Raw genomic sequence first — 17,718 nt, 5'->3', positions numbered from 1 at the left:
ACGCTCCACTAAAATCTCAAAAGCTGGATTAATGGAAAAATCCACATCAATGCTCTTGTTCAAAGTCGCAGGATCAATCTTAATTGGAGTACCTATTCCGGATGCAATTTCAAATAAGGTTGTGGGGTCCCAATATTCTAGACCCAGATCCCAAAACCGCACCCACAATTGTGCAGCAGTGTTTTTGAAATTGTATGGGGAAAAATTGGGGTTCCATTGGTAAAACCTCAAGTTTCTAGGTTGAAGAGAAATAACGCCACCTGCCCAAACGTGTTGCATATCTTCAAAGGTTGCAAATTGGAAAACATAAAAACCCTTCCCCATATGGATGGCCCGCTAGGATTGCAAGGAAGGCCATAACTTCTTTAAACGAAGAATCATGTCCTCAGTAGACCGTGGCTTATTTTCTTTTTGCAGCAAAACTCTACTCACGAGATTATGTTTGCACTTGTCAAGACCCCTGTGATAGCTATCTTCTGAAATTTGAATAGAGACTAAACCGCTCTTTATTGTAGGCACCGACAAAGTATCAATCTTAGGTTGTTCAAATTGGCCAGAAACAACCAAGGAATTATAGGAAGATGTTCACCGATGATGAAAGCGGCAAAATTTAAGAAGAGGAAGACGAAGAAACCCTAGGATCTTCTCGAACCTTCATTATAGCAATCGCCGCCCGACACGTCTTAAAACGTTAAAAAAAGGACAAAACCTAAAAGATAAGTCATGACCATCATGATTCATGTTGATGTTAAGGATATCAAAATTTTAAACTAAATTTGCAAATCAAATGATGTGGTTGTAAATGATTGGATTATTAAGGACAAAACCTAAAAGATAAGTCATGACTATCATGATTCATGTTGATGTTAAGGAGATCAAAATTTTAAATCAAATTTGCAAATTAAATGATGTGGTTGTAGATGATTGGATTATTAATAAGTATCGATTAACGTGCTTGTTTCTTATTAATGACACATTATTTAAGTTGTAAATCTAATTTAAAATTTCGGTATTTCTAGCATTATTCTTCAGCAAAAGATTGTATGTTTGATATATGTGTCTGGGAAGTCAAAGACATCATTATGCATGTTACTTCTAGACTTCTAGTTCATAAAGATTTTCAACAAGGAAAATAGGAGATCGATTTTGTCTCATACTTTTGTTTTTCAAGTTACGAATTTGACCTACTCATTGGCTCGTTGCGTTGGAAAACATGACAATTTTTACCACACGCTCTTGTCACTTGCACCCCAAAAACCCCAACTTCCCCAGGGCAAGATAGAAAGGAACTTTTTACCTCTTCATTTGATACCCTAATTGATATATGCAATTTACACAAGACTCCCACAATGCTCAATTATATGACATGTACAATGTCTATACGATGTCTTTATATTCGGTATGATCGCATTAAAAGGAACTTCCTAAACACAAGCAACTCACTGCACTCGCCCGATTCTACCTTCCTACCATCAGATTGACAAAAGCTTGGTTTTCGTAGAAGGATCCAACATCCCAATCCTCGGTTGAGGATGGAAGTGTCATCAACGCCACCACGATTGATCGCATACTTGGACGCAAATCTTTGTTTTCGTGCATGCGTGTATGCTTTTGCTGAGTTGGGCCATCTGTACCAGAAAACCAACATACCTATTTTTAGACTGATATCTAGAGACAAATCATAATGTGTTTTGGTCTGAGAAATTTTTTCACCTTGCGCACTGAATCAATCGGAGAGTTGTCTCCAAGGTTAGGGTCGACCAATTTTGGGGAGGTCTTCTAGATCGGGCTGATTAAGGGCCTCCTCAAACTGTGAAAAATAAAATTACAACAAAACACGCTCAAGTGCTTCATGAGAGATTATTGTATGTAATGCAAGATAGAATCCCAGCATAAACTTGATAAAAGCAAATTGGCTTATTTAAGTAGAAAGATAGAGAGAAAACTAACCAAACCAACAAGGCCTTTTGATTCCGAACTAGAGCCATCCGCTCTGAAAACAGCTTCCTTGGCCGATATCAACTCAAAAATGACAACTCCGAATGCAAAGACATCTACTTTAGGAGAAACTTCGCCATATCGAGCTCTGCCCACAACCATGTTAGGAGTTAGTCCATATGTACAAAGACAATATTCAGGCCTTTCAGCCATCAGCTTATTGGTCGGGATGACGACTAGAAAAGTTATGCAATAAACTCATTCAGCTTACGTGGGTTCTTCCAGAAGAAAGCAATAGTGCTAGTCATGTAAAAGATAAACTGCTAAAAGGAATAATGAGAAAAAAACTACTTACTCCGGTGGCATATATCCAAATGTTCCCACAAGACGTGTGGTGAGTGATGTACTTCCAACTTCTGTCAGTTTAGTTAACCCAAAGTCTGCAACCTGTAATGATTAACCCAAAGTCTGCAACCTGCAATGAAAAGAGGGGAATTTTATTGCGACAATAGAAGATTTCAATGGTTTATATTGGAAATAGTGGCGCTAAAGTAACCTTGGCATGGAAATTCTTGTCTATCAATATATTGGCTGATTTGATATTGTGGTGGATATAAACAGGAACAGTATGCTCATGAATGTATTCGAGACCTCTTCTTGAATCTAGAGCAATCTGCACTCTATTAGACGCGTGTCCCTCCTTCTCCCTGGATAAATTAAACAGTGTTATCACCATTCTCTTGTATACAGAAGTACTTAAATCCTCATCAAGCACGGAGTAACGTGAACCTCGCAGATGTTGGCTTTGTTGGTGTTGAAAAGTTTACTAACTCAATACCAAAATATGTGGGTGATAAGTTTACAAACTCTATCACACCTCTCACTTTCACTCTCAATAAAATTGGACAAAAAATTGAGAAATGAGGGAAGCTACAAGCTTTGGCAAACAAGGCACTTTGATATTAAAAACAGATTGCAAATACACTCGATTCCAATGTTTAATTTCAATTCTCTTTGTTTTGTACGTATGAGGAACTAAACCCCCCCCTTGGCTAGGGGGGATTCGAAATATATGTTTATGCTTGCATTTTGATTTGATTACTTCTAATTGCGTTTCATAAGTTGTGGATTCAATTTGTTTAACTGTTTGATTGATAACTTATTTATGTATGTTTATTGAGAGTACACGCTTAATTTTCATGCATGAATTTGACGCTAGAATATAAGTGAGTTTCACGTAATAGTTATGAACTTATATTCACAAGTAGTGGAGGTTGCTTATAAACAATCGCGTTAAACATATTCTTGGCATAAGTTTCATGCAATCATAGTAACGAATGCCTCGTCAACACTTATAGTTTTCATGTTGCTTAATGATTCTTGCTTGTATCTCTATTATGCAATTCATGTAGGGAACTTGTGAGGAATGCTTTGGGTTGTCGTATGCAATCATCCAATTCATTAACTTAAGGAAAACTTGACGGTTAATTTAAGCGGACCTAATTAACCCGGGGCGTTGAGAATTCATGGTTTATTGAAATGCAATTGGAAATCTTTTTATTATGCAAGTGTAACATGTGTGGAGATGAACCCCTTAGCTAGTCATCCCATCCATTCAAATCCATCACATTCATATTTACATTCTGTTTTTAATTAGAATCTGTGCAATTAGTTTAATTTCGTCCAAAACTCAATCCCCCCTTACTTTAATGTCCAAATTAGTTAGAAATCAATTTAGTTTGTGTTTTTAAGAGTCTTGAGTCAAGTTACAACTTAATTTCGTCCAAATTTGGGTTTAAGGTCAGAAACTGCCTAGTTAGTGTTTTTAGGCAGTTTTGAGTCTTTTGAACTTGTTTTGAGTCCTTTGAGTCTTTGTATTGTTCAAATTAGTTAGAAAGTGTTTTGGTTTGTGTTTATAAGTGTTTTGATTCAATTTGTTACCCAAATTCGTCCAAAGTACTCAAAGTGCTCAAAATTGCCCAGAAAGTGTTTTTAAGGCAGTTTTGAGTGTTTTGGTGCTGTTTTGAGTCTTTTGGTTTGTTTTAGTGTTTTAAAGTTTAGTTTTGCATTCTTTGAGTCTTGTATAGTGTTTTATATTGTGTTTTTACGTTTTTGAGTCAAATCCAAGTGATTAACAATCCCTCCTAATCCCCGGTCCAGAACGATCCCTACTTGCATCCTTACTACAATTTGACAACAAGAGGGTTTAATTTGTGTGCGTATAATTCACGCATCAAATTTTGGCGCCGTTGCCGGGGATTAGCAACTTTGCTAATCCCTTGGATTGTTCGTTTCTGTTATGTATTTTAGTTTTAGTTTTTGATTTGTGTTTTGTTTGTTGATTTCAAGTACTAGAGAAACACAACATGGCACTTGATAATGCTTCTCTTTTGTCACAGCTCATGGAAAGGTCCCAAATGCAAAGCGTTGATATATTCGATCTTCAATCAAGGAATAACATGTTTTCCAATACTTACAATTCGGATTGGAGTGATCATTCAACTTCTATGTGGTGGGAACCTCAAAATGTTCAACAAGAAGGATATTGGCAGCCACCTCATATTCAATATGTCCAACCAAACTCAAGTTCGTCAATAGATTATAACGAAAAGCTTAATGAATTAATTTGTTTGGTGCAGGGCTCACAAAATCAACTCGAGAAGGCTCAACAAGGAGAATATTGGCAACCATATGAGGAGTTCTATACAACACCTATGCAGCCACCACAACCTACCCAAACAAATTCAAGTGAGTCTTTGTATAATGATACGGTTAGTAAGTTACTCACCAATTTGTCTCAGGGGCAAGAAGATCAAAACAAAGCAAGGCAAAATCAAGACAAAAGGTTGGACCACTTGGAAAAGCAAATTGGGCAGATAGCGGAGTTCATAGGACAATTTCAAGACCAAGGCAAACTCCCTATTTCAACCATGGCAAATCCGAAGGAGGATGAAGGACTGCAATTTGAGGAAGAGGAACACACCCAAGCCACGGCAAGGGAGGAAACACCTTTGCCGCAGGCACCTATTGCACCTACGCCATCCAATTCAGGTATCGTTGTTCCAAAGTTAATTATTTCTAACCCCGTTCCACTGAATGTCCCTATTCCTTGCAGGCTCATGCAATCCAAGGAAGAAGAGGGTGAGAAAGGCATCTTCGAATCCTTTCCAAAGAATCAAGAGCAAGATGTGACTGGGGAGTGTCTAGAATTCATCAAAGAGGATATACTTGAGACAACAATTCGCAAGGAAATTGGATTTCATGACACAGGACAAGTCATAACACTCAAAACACCAAATCTAGCTGAAATTTCTAGTCTTACAACTTTCGAAGGGGTGTTTATTCTTGAGTTTATGTCGGAGCACACAGGTAAGCCACCTCCCCGAATTTCAATTTTGATTTATACTAATATGTTGTTAATGATTCAGGCACCCACTTTAGAATTTAAACCATTACCGGATCAGTTCAAGTATCACCTTCCATTCAAAGATCAAGTCCATGCCGTTTGATTTAAAAATAAATAAATAAATAAATAAATAAATAAAAGAATGTAGCCTTCACAAAGGTTGTGTACGTGAAGACGCACTACGTGGCGAAACTCTCGGAGCGGAAGGCATCGGAGCAGGAGACATCGGAGCGGGAGGCATCGGAGCTAGAGCATTCCAGGCCTCAATACTGGGTGGAACGCTGGATGACCCAGGAAAAAGGTGCCTCTGGAAGAAAGACGCAAGCCTTTGACGGTCACTTTGCATTCGACCTTGAGATTCTTGCAGCTCATCAAGCTTCCTCTTCATGCCCGACGAATAGTTATTTGCAAGCACGTGCAAACTTCTATTCTCGTACTTAAGCTGGTTGATCTCCTGCTTAAGATTTTCCACCTCTGCCATCAACGATTCCACTTGGCGGGACCGAGCAAGCAGGCGTTGGCCCATGTTGGACACAGAGCCCGCACACTGAACACTGAGAGCGAGGGACTCTTGAACAGCCAACTCATCGGACCGTCCTGAAAGCAGCTGACTATCTTTGGGAGTGAGGAGGTTCCTAGCTACTATTGTAGCTGTTGTTGCATCCTGCATCACTGAGTCTTCACCTGTAAGATGACCGTTAGAAGATAAGAAAGAAGGGCGCCACACGTTACCTTGACGCGGCGCGCCCGTATCACTGCTGAGACTCAATTCTAAGCTAAGGTTCGATGGGTTTGCCATTTTTCAAAAGTGTTCAAAGAGAAGGGCTGGATGGAGTTAAATTTCAAAGGGCCGGAGACGATTTTCACAGATGGGCAGTCTTCAGAATGTGTATGTTGGTGGTGATCGATAGCTCTATAAAAAGCCAAGGCGACGCGTCCACTGAGTCAAAAAGCCGGAATTTCCTGCGTAAATTTCGGCAACGCTCTCTCGGCTTTTCAGAAAACGCGTTCAACTTTGTCAAAAGATCTCTGACAAAGTTGAAGACACGTTGAGGCTATCATCTCAACTACACATCTTTAGCCGACAAGCGCAAAGTTCGGCGACGCTTTCTCTGCTTTTCAGAAAACGCGTGCAGCTTTGTCAAAAGAGCCGCATCCGCACTACTACGTGTCGTTCAGAAAGCGAAAGGGCGTCGTTCAGAAATCGAAGGGGCGCCTGCTCAGAAATCGAAGAGGCGTCGTTCAGAAAGCAAATAGGCGTATTCAAAGATCGAAGAGTCGTCACTATTTCAGAAAGCCGAATTTGCGGGATCAAAACGTTTGTCGACAAGGGTAAAAGAACAACACTTGCTATTGGGAAATCCCTATATATGTCGACTTTCATCTTTTATGGCAAGGCAGACCTGAAGAAAATGCCCAACTCTTCCTCACCTCTGAGGGCGCACTCCCAGCAAAGCCTTTCGAAATACTCAATTTTTTCTTCTTCCCCAAAGATGATACCAGATGCCTGGAGTACAGATGACCCAAGAGGAAACGGTAGATGGAAGCATGTGCTGATTCATTCACCGCTTCTTCAAAAGCAAAGGTATCTCATATCATCAAGGTCAAAAGCAAAAGTATCTCATATCATGCTCTTTCCCTATCCTTTTCTTTGTCCTTGTTCTTACTCGCATGGCAAAGTGAAAGAAGCAATCAGCCAGCACGTGGAGTCAGTCTTCCGATCTGGAACCAACTGCCTGGAATCCCTTCCCTGATTGCTTACCTAGCGTTGCTCTCGAGTAGTTATCTTCAACGGTTGATACACTTCCAGATAAGGGACCACTTCTGCAAAGGGGAGCAAGTAAGGCAAGTGAAAATGATACATTGAAGCATGTGGAGACAAGCTACAACTGCATATGCTGAGCTATCCTCTAACCCTCTTCAATACGAATTGGAGAGATTGAACAAAGAAACAGATAAAAGGAGGAAGCTCAGACCTTCGGGGGAGACCAAAAGAATCCTGCTGCTCAGTTCAAGAGTAGCACAAAGGAAAATCAACGAGTGGAGGAGACCAAAAAGAATCCTCCAGCCCAGTTCAAGAGTAAGCCTGTGGAATCACCAAGATCAATCCATGCATTCAACAAAGGAAGACCGAGAAAGCACTCCAATTCCAGATTTGCGTCCCTAAACTCTTCTCTTTGTTAGTTACATTCTGCCATGTTTAGTATGTATAAATGCTGTTTGTGTTTTCACTTATGTTTTATGTAAATCTATGCTTAAAACATTGAAGACAATGTGTGATTTAAGTGTGGGGGGGGTAACTAAGTATATTTGATGCAAATTCGTGGGATTTTATCACCCATAACTTCAAATGTTGTTCCTTGCTGTTTTAAGGTATTTTTAAGTTGTTTTAGAGTGTTTTAGTATGTTTTGTTTTGATAACTCTGAAAATCACATAAAAATTTGAAAAACATGTTTTGAAAAGCCTAAAAAGAGTGTTTTGAGTCATTTTTGTGTGTTTGTGTCGTAGGTCACCTTCCAACACAATGATAAGGATTTGGTTTTTAATTGCATGACTGTTAAAAAGAGTTATAAACATGGAGAAAAGTTTGATTTACTCTTGGTATATGCTTGGTTATGGTTATAATGTATCACTTCACATGCAATCATAAAAGAAAAAATTAGTTATGTAACATGCTTGAAGGAAGGAACTCAAACAAACGCTACAACCCTGAGAGACTTGAGCCTATAACGTTCTTTGGAGAGTATAATCTGTGATTTCTTGTTTTCTAAAGTCATTGCATGATCTCATTATTCTTTGCTTGGTTACTACTTAGAAGGCGTTTCATCATATAGTTCCAAATGCTAGAACTCATGCCCATTTCATTCAAAGCATGTTATTGATTTGCATAACACATATTCAAGAAGAAGTTGTGTAGTGACCACCACCATAGCCAAATAGCCTTACTTCCCATATTTCGTATATGTCGTAAGTTTTAACCCCGTTGAGCCTTGTTTAGCCTTTATTCTGTGTTTACCCACATTTTCCTCACCTAGCCTAGTTTAGGACAATCCCCACCCTTGTTCTTAAAAGATAGTGAGCATGACTTAATTGAATTCCTTTTGAGTTATATTATGAAAGAAAATGAGTGTGGGGGAGAGAATGTTTAAGTGTTTATGTATGTTTTGAGATTCAAAAGAAAAGAAAAAAAAAAGAAAAGAAAGAAAGAAAGAGAAAAAAAAAAAAAAAACTTGAAAAAAATGAAAGAATGAGTGATTGAAGAAAGGGTCCAAAACACCAATTCTGGCCGTAAATTGTCTAAATTCTCCCTTTTTGTTCAAAAGTTGAGTTTTCATTCAAAAGTGAATTCTAAGTTGATTCAAGTGCTTTGCTCACTATTTCTTTAAGAACCTTTGTTTTCCATATCCCTTCTTTGTTATCCACACGCCCCGAACCCCATTACAACCCATGACTTCAATCTTGAGTGTTATGTGTTTCAATTTGTGGAGTTTGAACTTGGTATGAGCATATGGTGTCACTGGTTCTCGCGTCTAAGTAGTAGCATTCCATTCATGAGATCATATCTAAATATGCTTATTAACTCCAGAAATTGCGTTCTTTGTGATACATATATGTGAGTGTTCGGTTTCATATTTACATCAATCTTCTCACATATACTTAGTGTAGGGTGTGTAGTCAGAAAATCTGAGTAAAAATTGAGTGCATATCTTGTGAGGAATTGAGCAAATTCTCTAAGGCATGTTACTACATTCAAAACATGGTTTTAAATGCTTAATTGTGAAATAGTATGTGGTGACTGTGATTAAGAATGTAATTAAGTGTGAAGATGACTAAAATCTGTGGGAATGATGATTTTTAACATTTCATGTGCATTGGAAATCCCTAAGACGATTGTTGGAAGGTTTAGGTTGTGTTTTACTTGTTTTGTTTCGTTTCGTTTTGTTTTGTTTTTCTTTCTGTTTTGCTCGAGGACTAGCAAAAGATAAGTGTGGGGGTATTTGATAGGAGCATATTCATGCGACTTAAATGGCTTGTTCTCGTACATTTACGTTATGTTTCTTTAATTATTTTAGTCCTTTATGCTTCTTTTGTGTGTTTTCAGGTTCTAAGGGCAAAGTATGCAAATGGGTGCATTTTGGTGCATTTTGGAGTAGTTTGGGGCGTTAAATGGATTGCATATACTTGAAGCCAAGTAGATGGACGAAATTGAAGACCAAATGAGGCCCTTTGTACCAGAAATTCACACCAACACATCCCATTTCAAATTGCATTCCAATCATTCCAGCCAAGCCACATGCACTCCCTTTAATTTATTCAACCTAGCTGTCAAAGCACATGCACATTCACCCTAATCATTCACATACACAATCTGCCATCATTCACACATTCATTCCACATGCATTCCCTTCACAAATCAGCCACATGCACTTTGCCTTTCATCATTGCACCATAAATCAGCCACATGCACCCATAATCATTCAACCAACTTTGCACATGCATTCATCATCATAACCTAGCTGTCACTACCCTTTAATCACATGCATAAATCAGCCACATGCATCTCCCATCACCATTCCAGATTTCCACCAAGTTCCTAGCTGTCATATTCCCTCCTTTTCACCTATAAATAAGCATCCATTGCAGCCACAATTCATTGATTCCCATTCATACACAATACACTCTTCCATATTCAGAAATTCATCCACTCCCCAAACCATTCACGCCATCAAACTATCCTTAGACCTTGTGCTACAACGAAGAGGAAGATAAGAGGGCCTAAACGTTCATACAATTCAAGTTTGAGTTGTTGGAATGTTTAGGTGTTTCTTTGATTTCAATGTTTAATTTCAATACCCTTTGTTTTGTACGAATGAGGAATGGAAGAGAAGAGGGCCTAAACGTTCATACAATTCAAGTTTGAGTTGTTGGAATGTTTAGGCGTTTCTTTGATTCTCTTTGTTTTGTATCATGAGGAACTAAAACCCCCCTGGTTAGGGGGGGATTCGAAATATATGTTTATGCTTGCATTTTGATTTGATTACTTCTAATTGCGTTTCATAAGTTGTGAATTCAATTTGTTTAACTATTTGATTGATAACCTATTTATGTATGCTTATTGAGAGTTCACGCTTAATTTTCATGCATGAATTTGACGCTAGAATATAAGTGAGTTTCACGTAATAGTTATGAACTTATATTCACAAGTAGTGGAGGTTGCTTATAAACAATCGTGTTAAACATATTCTTGGCATAAATTTCATGCAATCATAGTAACGAATGCCTCGTCAACACTTATAGTTTTCATGTTGCTTAATGATTCTTGCTTGTATCTCTATTATGCAATTCATGTAGGGAACTTGTGAGGAATGCTTTGGGTTGTCGTATGCAATCATCCAATTCATTAACTTAAGGAAAACTTGACGGTTAATTTAAGCGGACCTAATTAACCCAGGGCGTTGAGAATTCATGGTTTATTGAAATGCAATTGGAAATCTTTTTATTATGCAAGTGTAACATGTGTGGAGATGAACCCCTTAGCTAGTCATCCCATCCATTCAAATCCATCACATTCATATTTACATTCTGTTTTTAATTAGAATCTGTGCAATTAGTTTAATTTCGTCCAAAACTCAATCCCCCCTTACTTTAATGTCCAAATTAGTTAGAAATCAATTTAGTTTGTGTTTTTAAGAGTCTTGAGTCAAGTTACAACTTAATTTCGTCCAAATTTGGGTTTAAGGTCAGAAACTGCCTAGTTAGTGTTTTTAGGCAGTTTTGAGTCTTTTGAACTTGTTTTGAGTCCTTTGAGTCTTTGTATTGTTCAAATTAGTTAGAAAGTGTTTTGGTTTGTGTTTATAAGTGTTTTGATTCAATTTGTTACCCAAATTCGTCCAAAGTACTCAAAGTGCTCAAAACTGCCCAGAAAGTGTTTTTAAGGCAGTTTTGAGTGTTTTGGTGCTGTTTTGAGTCTTTTGGTTTGTTTTAGTGTTTTAAAGTTTAGTTTTGCATTCTTTGAGTCTAGTATAGTGTTTTATATTGTGTTTTTACGTTTTTGAGTCAAATCCAAGTGATTAACAATCCCTCCTAATCCCCGGTCCAGAACGATCCCTACTTGCATCCTTACTACAATTTGACAACAAGAGGGTTTAATTTGTGTGCGTATAATTCACGCATCACATTTGAACACGTGCAATAAGCTTTCTTCTTGCATTCCTGAGAGTGAGAAACATATCCTCCATATGTATAACATACCTTTTCTGGAGCAGTTGACCAATGCTCAAAATGTTGCTCTTCATACCTGGTATGTAGTAGGTATCGGAGATGTATTCTTCTTTACCATCCTTCTGGATGATTTTGATCTATCCTTTGCCTTCAACTGGCAACTTTGAGGAGTCACCAAGACTCACAGATCCATAAGGCCCATCTTTGAGTTCGGCAAAAAACTCTTTCTTTCCACACATGTGGTTGCTTGCACCAGAGTCTAAATACCAGACATCTTGTTGGCTACTGATATCATGGTGTGCTAGTAAGACTATAAGTTCTTCACCAGCATTTCCACTTGATTCTGCCATGTTGACATGCTCACCATTTTTATATGAACATTCATTTGCATAATGTCCATACTGCTTGCAACTGTGACACTGGATATGCGCCTTTCCTCGAGTAGATCTCCACTCCTGAGACTGACCTAGATTTTGTGCATAGCCTCGACCTCTTCCTCGGGCTCGTCCTCGGCTACGGTTGGATGAACTCCCACGACGTGAGTTCCACTGCCCACGATCTTTATTTGGTTTGTCAATATTCAACTTTGACTCCAAAGCTTGCTTTAGCGTTGTGGGGCTTGCATTCTTCTGAATGCGTTGCTCGTGAACTATGAGGGATCCTAGTAGCTCCCCTGGGCTCATCGCCTCCAAATCCTTGGATTCCTCAATGGCAGTCACCACATGCTCAAACTTAGATGTGAGTGACCGGAGTATCTTCTCCACAACTCGTACTTCATCGAGTCTCTCGCCATTTCTCCTCATCTGATTTACTATCACAATGAGCCTTGAGTGATAGTCGGAGATGCTTTCTCCTTCATTCATGTGAGCAGTTTCAAAATCTGCTCGAAGTGACTGTAATCTCACTTTCTTGACCCAATCTACTCCTTTGTAGATTGTACTGAGTGTGTCCCATACTTGCTTGCTCGTTGTTGCTTCTGCAACCTTCTCGAACGTTGAATCTTCTAATCCTTGATAAAGAAGATACAACGCCTTCTGGTCCTTCTTTCGTAAATCCTTGAGAGTGTTCCTTTGATCTGCAGTATATGTGGCTTCTTGCTCGGTAGTGGGTACAACATACCCATTACTGACAACTTCCCCTAGCTCTTGTGATCCAAACAATGCTTTGAATTGGATGCACCATCTTTCATAATTTTCTTTCTTCAATGTGGGAACTTGGAGCTGCATTAAGTTGGATCCCATAACTGCTGCACCTGCCAGAATGGTATTCTGGCTCTGATACCAATTGTTGGTATTGAAAAGTTTACTAACTCAATACCAAAATATGTGGGTGATAAGTTTACAAACTCTATCACACCTCTCACTTTCACTCTCAATAAAATTGGACAAAAAATTGAGAAATAAGGGAAGCTACAAGCTTTGGCAAACAAGGCACTTTGATATTAAAAACAGATTGCAAATACACTTCTAGAATTGAATGACAAATCAGATGGGATTAATACACTAAAGCCTTACGAGAGGCTTCCTTAAATACAACACAACCTACACCTTTACACCATCAATTGACAGCACACAGACAGCAGCATATCTGCTGTCTTTAACACATGGGAACGTGAAAATGAAGAGACCAAATGTATTCCAGGTTGTCTACATTTGGCTAGCACACAGCAGCTGTCTTTCCAGCTGCAAATAACACAGATTCGACTAGCACATGGCAGCACACTGCTGTCTTCCTGCTAGCACATCACAGCACACTTGCTATCTTTCATCACCATTCGGCTGAATAATGAAGGAGCAATGATGATTATATTTTGCTGGAAACAATCTGTAAAGAAAGGTTAGCATCACATGGACAGATCACATGACTTTTAATTTGAATTTCCAACAGGCTTAAGTTGCCATTCTCAACATATTCATAGACTAGGAAAAGAGAGCCCTCAACACAATAACCAATCAAGCACACCTGCATTGATCGTTCAGAAGCTTAGAGATATTACACATCTTAGAGATCAGTTCAATGGTTATAAACTAGTATAGAGTGCACAATGAGATTTTTAGAGTGCTAATAACAACACCCTTACTTTATAGTTCTTAGGCAAGATTCATATGCATTGTCATTGTTGAAAAAATAAGTTCATTACCAGGTTCAAGTGATGTACATGTGTCAAACATTTAACTCGGCCAGAAATTCTTTTGATGCTTGCATATCCATCTTCTTGATTGCAGCTTTCTGCACATAGAGGTTAGATGAGTGGGACTTCTAGAAGAAGAAATAAACAATTACGAAATAAACACAAAGCATGGTCTAGAAACACTAAATACTTAATTCATGAATCGTGGGGCTCGACTAGAAAATCTCATACTTCATTTGGTCAGAAAAGATAAATGATGGATATAAATCATGAAAAATGTTAAAGAAAACAAACCTCGCCTCTCAACTCTGCATGGTAAACAGCCCCGAAACCTCCTTGTTCAATTTTATTAGCTAGGCTGAAGTTATCAGTAGCCCTCGCAAGTTCTTCGTATGAGAACTCCACTGATTTGTTCACAGAAATGCCTGTTAGGCCTCGACCAGCAGCATTTGACTCTCCAGGTTTATCGAGGGTAATCACACGGGCTAGACCCAGAAGAAAAATCAATGAAATCATGTCAAACATCCATTTGGTGCAAAAATCTTAGACCATTTGAGGGCAAGAACTAGTAAAATACAACAAATGTTCAAATAAGTGCAAGAAAGACCAGAACATAAATGGCAGTTTCAGGACACTTCATAACAATTATTATAAACAAAACAGACCAACAAAATGGCCAGGGCCGGTTCAATGGGATTTCTAAGGGAAAATTATCAGTGGTACTGATACTCGATAAAGAAAAAATTTCCAATCCTTCAACAAAATTGAACACCTAACAATTATAATAGCAGCAGTCTTTTTCCCGTAATTTTTAATAAACCTTGGGATGAGGAAAAAACAAAGGAACCCCTCTTGTTGGGAAAGAATGGGAAGATGAAAATGAATCAATGAATGCTAAATGAGAATAATAACATCCTAAAGTAAGGAGCTTAGTCAGCTACTCAAACTGTTGTTATTGCAAAGAATCAAAGTGGAAAGGTAACATCGAAAAGTCCATCTGGAAAAAGAAACAAGGAGACAAGTAACTTACAACGCCCATTTGGAGAAGATTGATCTTCAGATGTTGCTATATGCACCTTTTTCTTTCGGAAAATTCCAAAATATATACCGCCAGCCAATAGCAGCACTCCAGCAATTACTCTCACCGATATGCTACCAATGGCTCCACCTCCTAGTCCTGCTTATACAAAAGAAAAATGATGAGCTTCAAGCAGCATTGAGTTTCAAATCACCCTCACACACTGGCATCTGAACATGAAACCAATTTTGGAGACGGCCGTATCACCTGAACTGCAAAAGGAACAGAAAGAAATAAAACTCATAAATATTAACAATTTTCGGAAGACGTGGAAAGTGAAAACAAGATGTAATATAGTTAAGCTAACATATTGAGGCAGTAGAAGATACCCTGACTTCAAAGGCAAATAGTTTCCATTTTGATCAGCAAGATAAAAAGGAAACTTTCACGAGGAAAGTTGAAAATATAGGGCTGGTTTGGTATTGATGTGCTTTTAAAACAAAACTGCTTCTGCTGTGCTGTGAGAATAAGCTCATTTTTGCTGCTTCATGTTTTCAATTTTTTTTTTCATCTAAAACTGTGAAAATAAGCTGTTTTTAAGTATTTACCAACCTTTTTGAGCTCAGCTTTTTTTTTATACCCACTTTTTATAAAAGCACCTCAGTACCAAACCACTACATAGCCTCCTCTGAAACTATATTTGAAGTAGAGCACTGCTTCATAATACCCTAAAAACTGGATATCCAATAGACATTTGTTATACTTCATTATAGCACAGGAACAACCTAGAAACAACATAGAATTGAAACAACTCAGTGTCTTCACGAGCACTTTCTCAGGTTGCATCAAGGAATATCAATAAGAGGAATGGACAATAAAATTAGTAAAACGAGATGACGACTCAGCTAAAAACCGCATCGTCAATTGTTGTCGTAAAACAAGAGAGTTACGGTATTATTCTTCACTCAACATTTTCAATACATCACTCCCTAGAGGCCCACCGGATCCACAACCACAGGAAAGACCTTGCACCACCTAATACTACTGAACATTCTAACATTCGTTACAAACTCATGATTAACAATTAAAGATGCCTTCGTTGAAATTACACGGAATCAACTATCTGGCCTGTAAATTTCCTCGAAACTTCTGGAAAGATTCCACTTTCTTAAGTTCACCCTGAACATTTTCCTGTGGGATTTCAGTTCACTATTGAAGTTTCCTTTTTCGCAAATTTATGCCCATCACTTCCTAAACAACACTCTTCTAATCAATTGTTTGCTATCTTTCCTTCTAGTGGATTCGTTTCAACCGTAGTCATTAGCATTGCAACATGACTAAAACTCATTAATTCACCCCATGCTCAAATTAGTACTCATTAGCATATACATTCCTACATAAGCCTCCGCCGAATCAAAAACAACTTTCCAACTCCGAAACAACTAAATGCTTCATTTTACCAACTATGCAAATTCAGCAAAATACTTCAATGTCTGCGTCAATTCTCAACAACTTCAAAGCACAAAAAACTATCTCATCAAGAACAAAAGCTCAAACCTTGGCCCGGAATATACATGAAACCGCTCCCTTGATTAAAATTCACACCATTATTATATCTCTGCAGCAAAGCCTGATCCAACTGCTCCATCCCCGCAATAGAATCCAAACTGTCCTCTTGCTGCAGAGGATAAGTAATAAACAGCCCATAATCCTCCGAAACCGCGCTATTCCCACACGTACAATTCAGTCACATTCACTTTAGCATTATTGGGTATATTCTTAGGACCATAACTGTTGAACCATTCCATGTCCTCCACCGTCGTCAAATTCGAATAGAAAATCTTCGCAATCTGGTCGTACGTGTCGCCGGTACGGACATCCCACTCGAACATATGGCCGTGGAAGTCGCCATTGATGCAACCACAGGTGAATGGAACACTAACCCTGTTGCCGAATCGGATGATGTGTTTGTTGAGAACTGAGTCCTTGTTGTAGGTGACGATGGTGGCGTCGGTCGTATTCATGATATCGCCAATGAAAGTGAGATTAGAGACCTGCCATACGTAGTAAGAAGCTAGAGCATCGCAGCTCTTGCTGCGCTGGGGTTTCACCGTGAAACAGAGGGAAACCAGCACCAGGAACCCTAACCCGATTCGAAATCCCATCTGGGTCGATCCGAAATCGAAAAACCAAGTCGCAGAAACCTTTTAGGAACTGGGTTTTCGGTTTCGGATCGGAGTTGTACAGGCGTTGGATGAACAGAGAAATATGGAAGCTTTGAGTGGGGTTTGATTAGTTTAAAATTAAAAGTTAATTAGATGAAATAATGAGTGTTTGATTGTCGTACTTAGCGTCTTTGAATTGCTCAACAGTGAAAGATAAAACTTTCCCGCGGTTTTCAGTTGATTGTTTCTGGAGAGCGACTGACGACTGAGTCAAACGACCGTGGGAACGCCGGCCCCGAGTTTACTGCAACGGCGGCAGTACAACAAATAGAAAACAAAAAAAAATAATGAAAATAGCTTGAAAACTTTGAGTTAAGGGGCAAATTGAATAATATCAGGATTGTGAGTGTAAAAATGTGGTTTTTCTTTAAAATGAGCAATATCAAGAGCTTTTCATAGAACAAAACTTGGCTACTTAAAAATAAGCAGGACCTCCTGTTCTCACCCAATAAAAACTTGATAAGTGTTCAAGTTGTTAGTTCAAGTTTTAATTTTTCAATTTTTTTGGACACTTGTCAAATTATTAGTAAGTGAGAGCAGGGTTCCAACTTATTTTTAAGCAACCAAGCTTGGTTCCAATAAATATGAGGCTTTTACGATGCAATGGGACTTGTCGTGTTTTAGAGATTCCTCAAAAGCATTGTCGTGAAATGTACAATTCTACTTTCACTTTTCCCTTTAAAAGAATTGGCTATGGAATATATAGAGAATCTCACTTTCAGATAATCCCCTTAGCATCTCTCTTCCTTAAAATTGATGTCTCTAATGCGTTGACAA

The 17,718-nt window shown here is 38.5% G+C and overlaps 1 pseudogene; it reads right to left on the bottom strand.

The window, feature by feature from the left end:
• Positions 1 to 1,401: 1,401 nt before the first annotated feature.
• LOC103966451 lies at positions 1,402 to 17,003 on the bottom strand (annotated as a pseudogene).
• Positions 17,004 to 17,718: the final 715 nt, after the last annotated feature.

This window comes from the organism of the source record quoted next, unplaced genomic scaffold (assembly GCF_019419815.1).
Source record: "Pyrus x bretschneideri cultivar Hongxiangsu unplaced genomic scaffold, Pyrus_bretschneideri_v1 Contig4, whole genome shotgun sequence".
NCBI classification, from domain to species: Eukaryota; Viridiplantae; Streptophyta; class Magnoliopsida; order Rosales; family Rosaceae; genus Pyrus; species Pyrus x bretschneideri.
The sequence above is the reverse complement of the archived record's forward strand: the minus strand, read 5'-3'. Positions and strand labels throughout refer to the sequence as shown.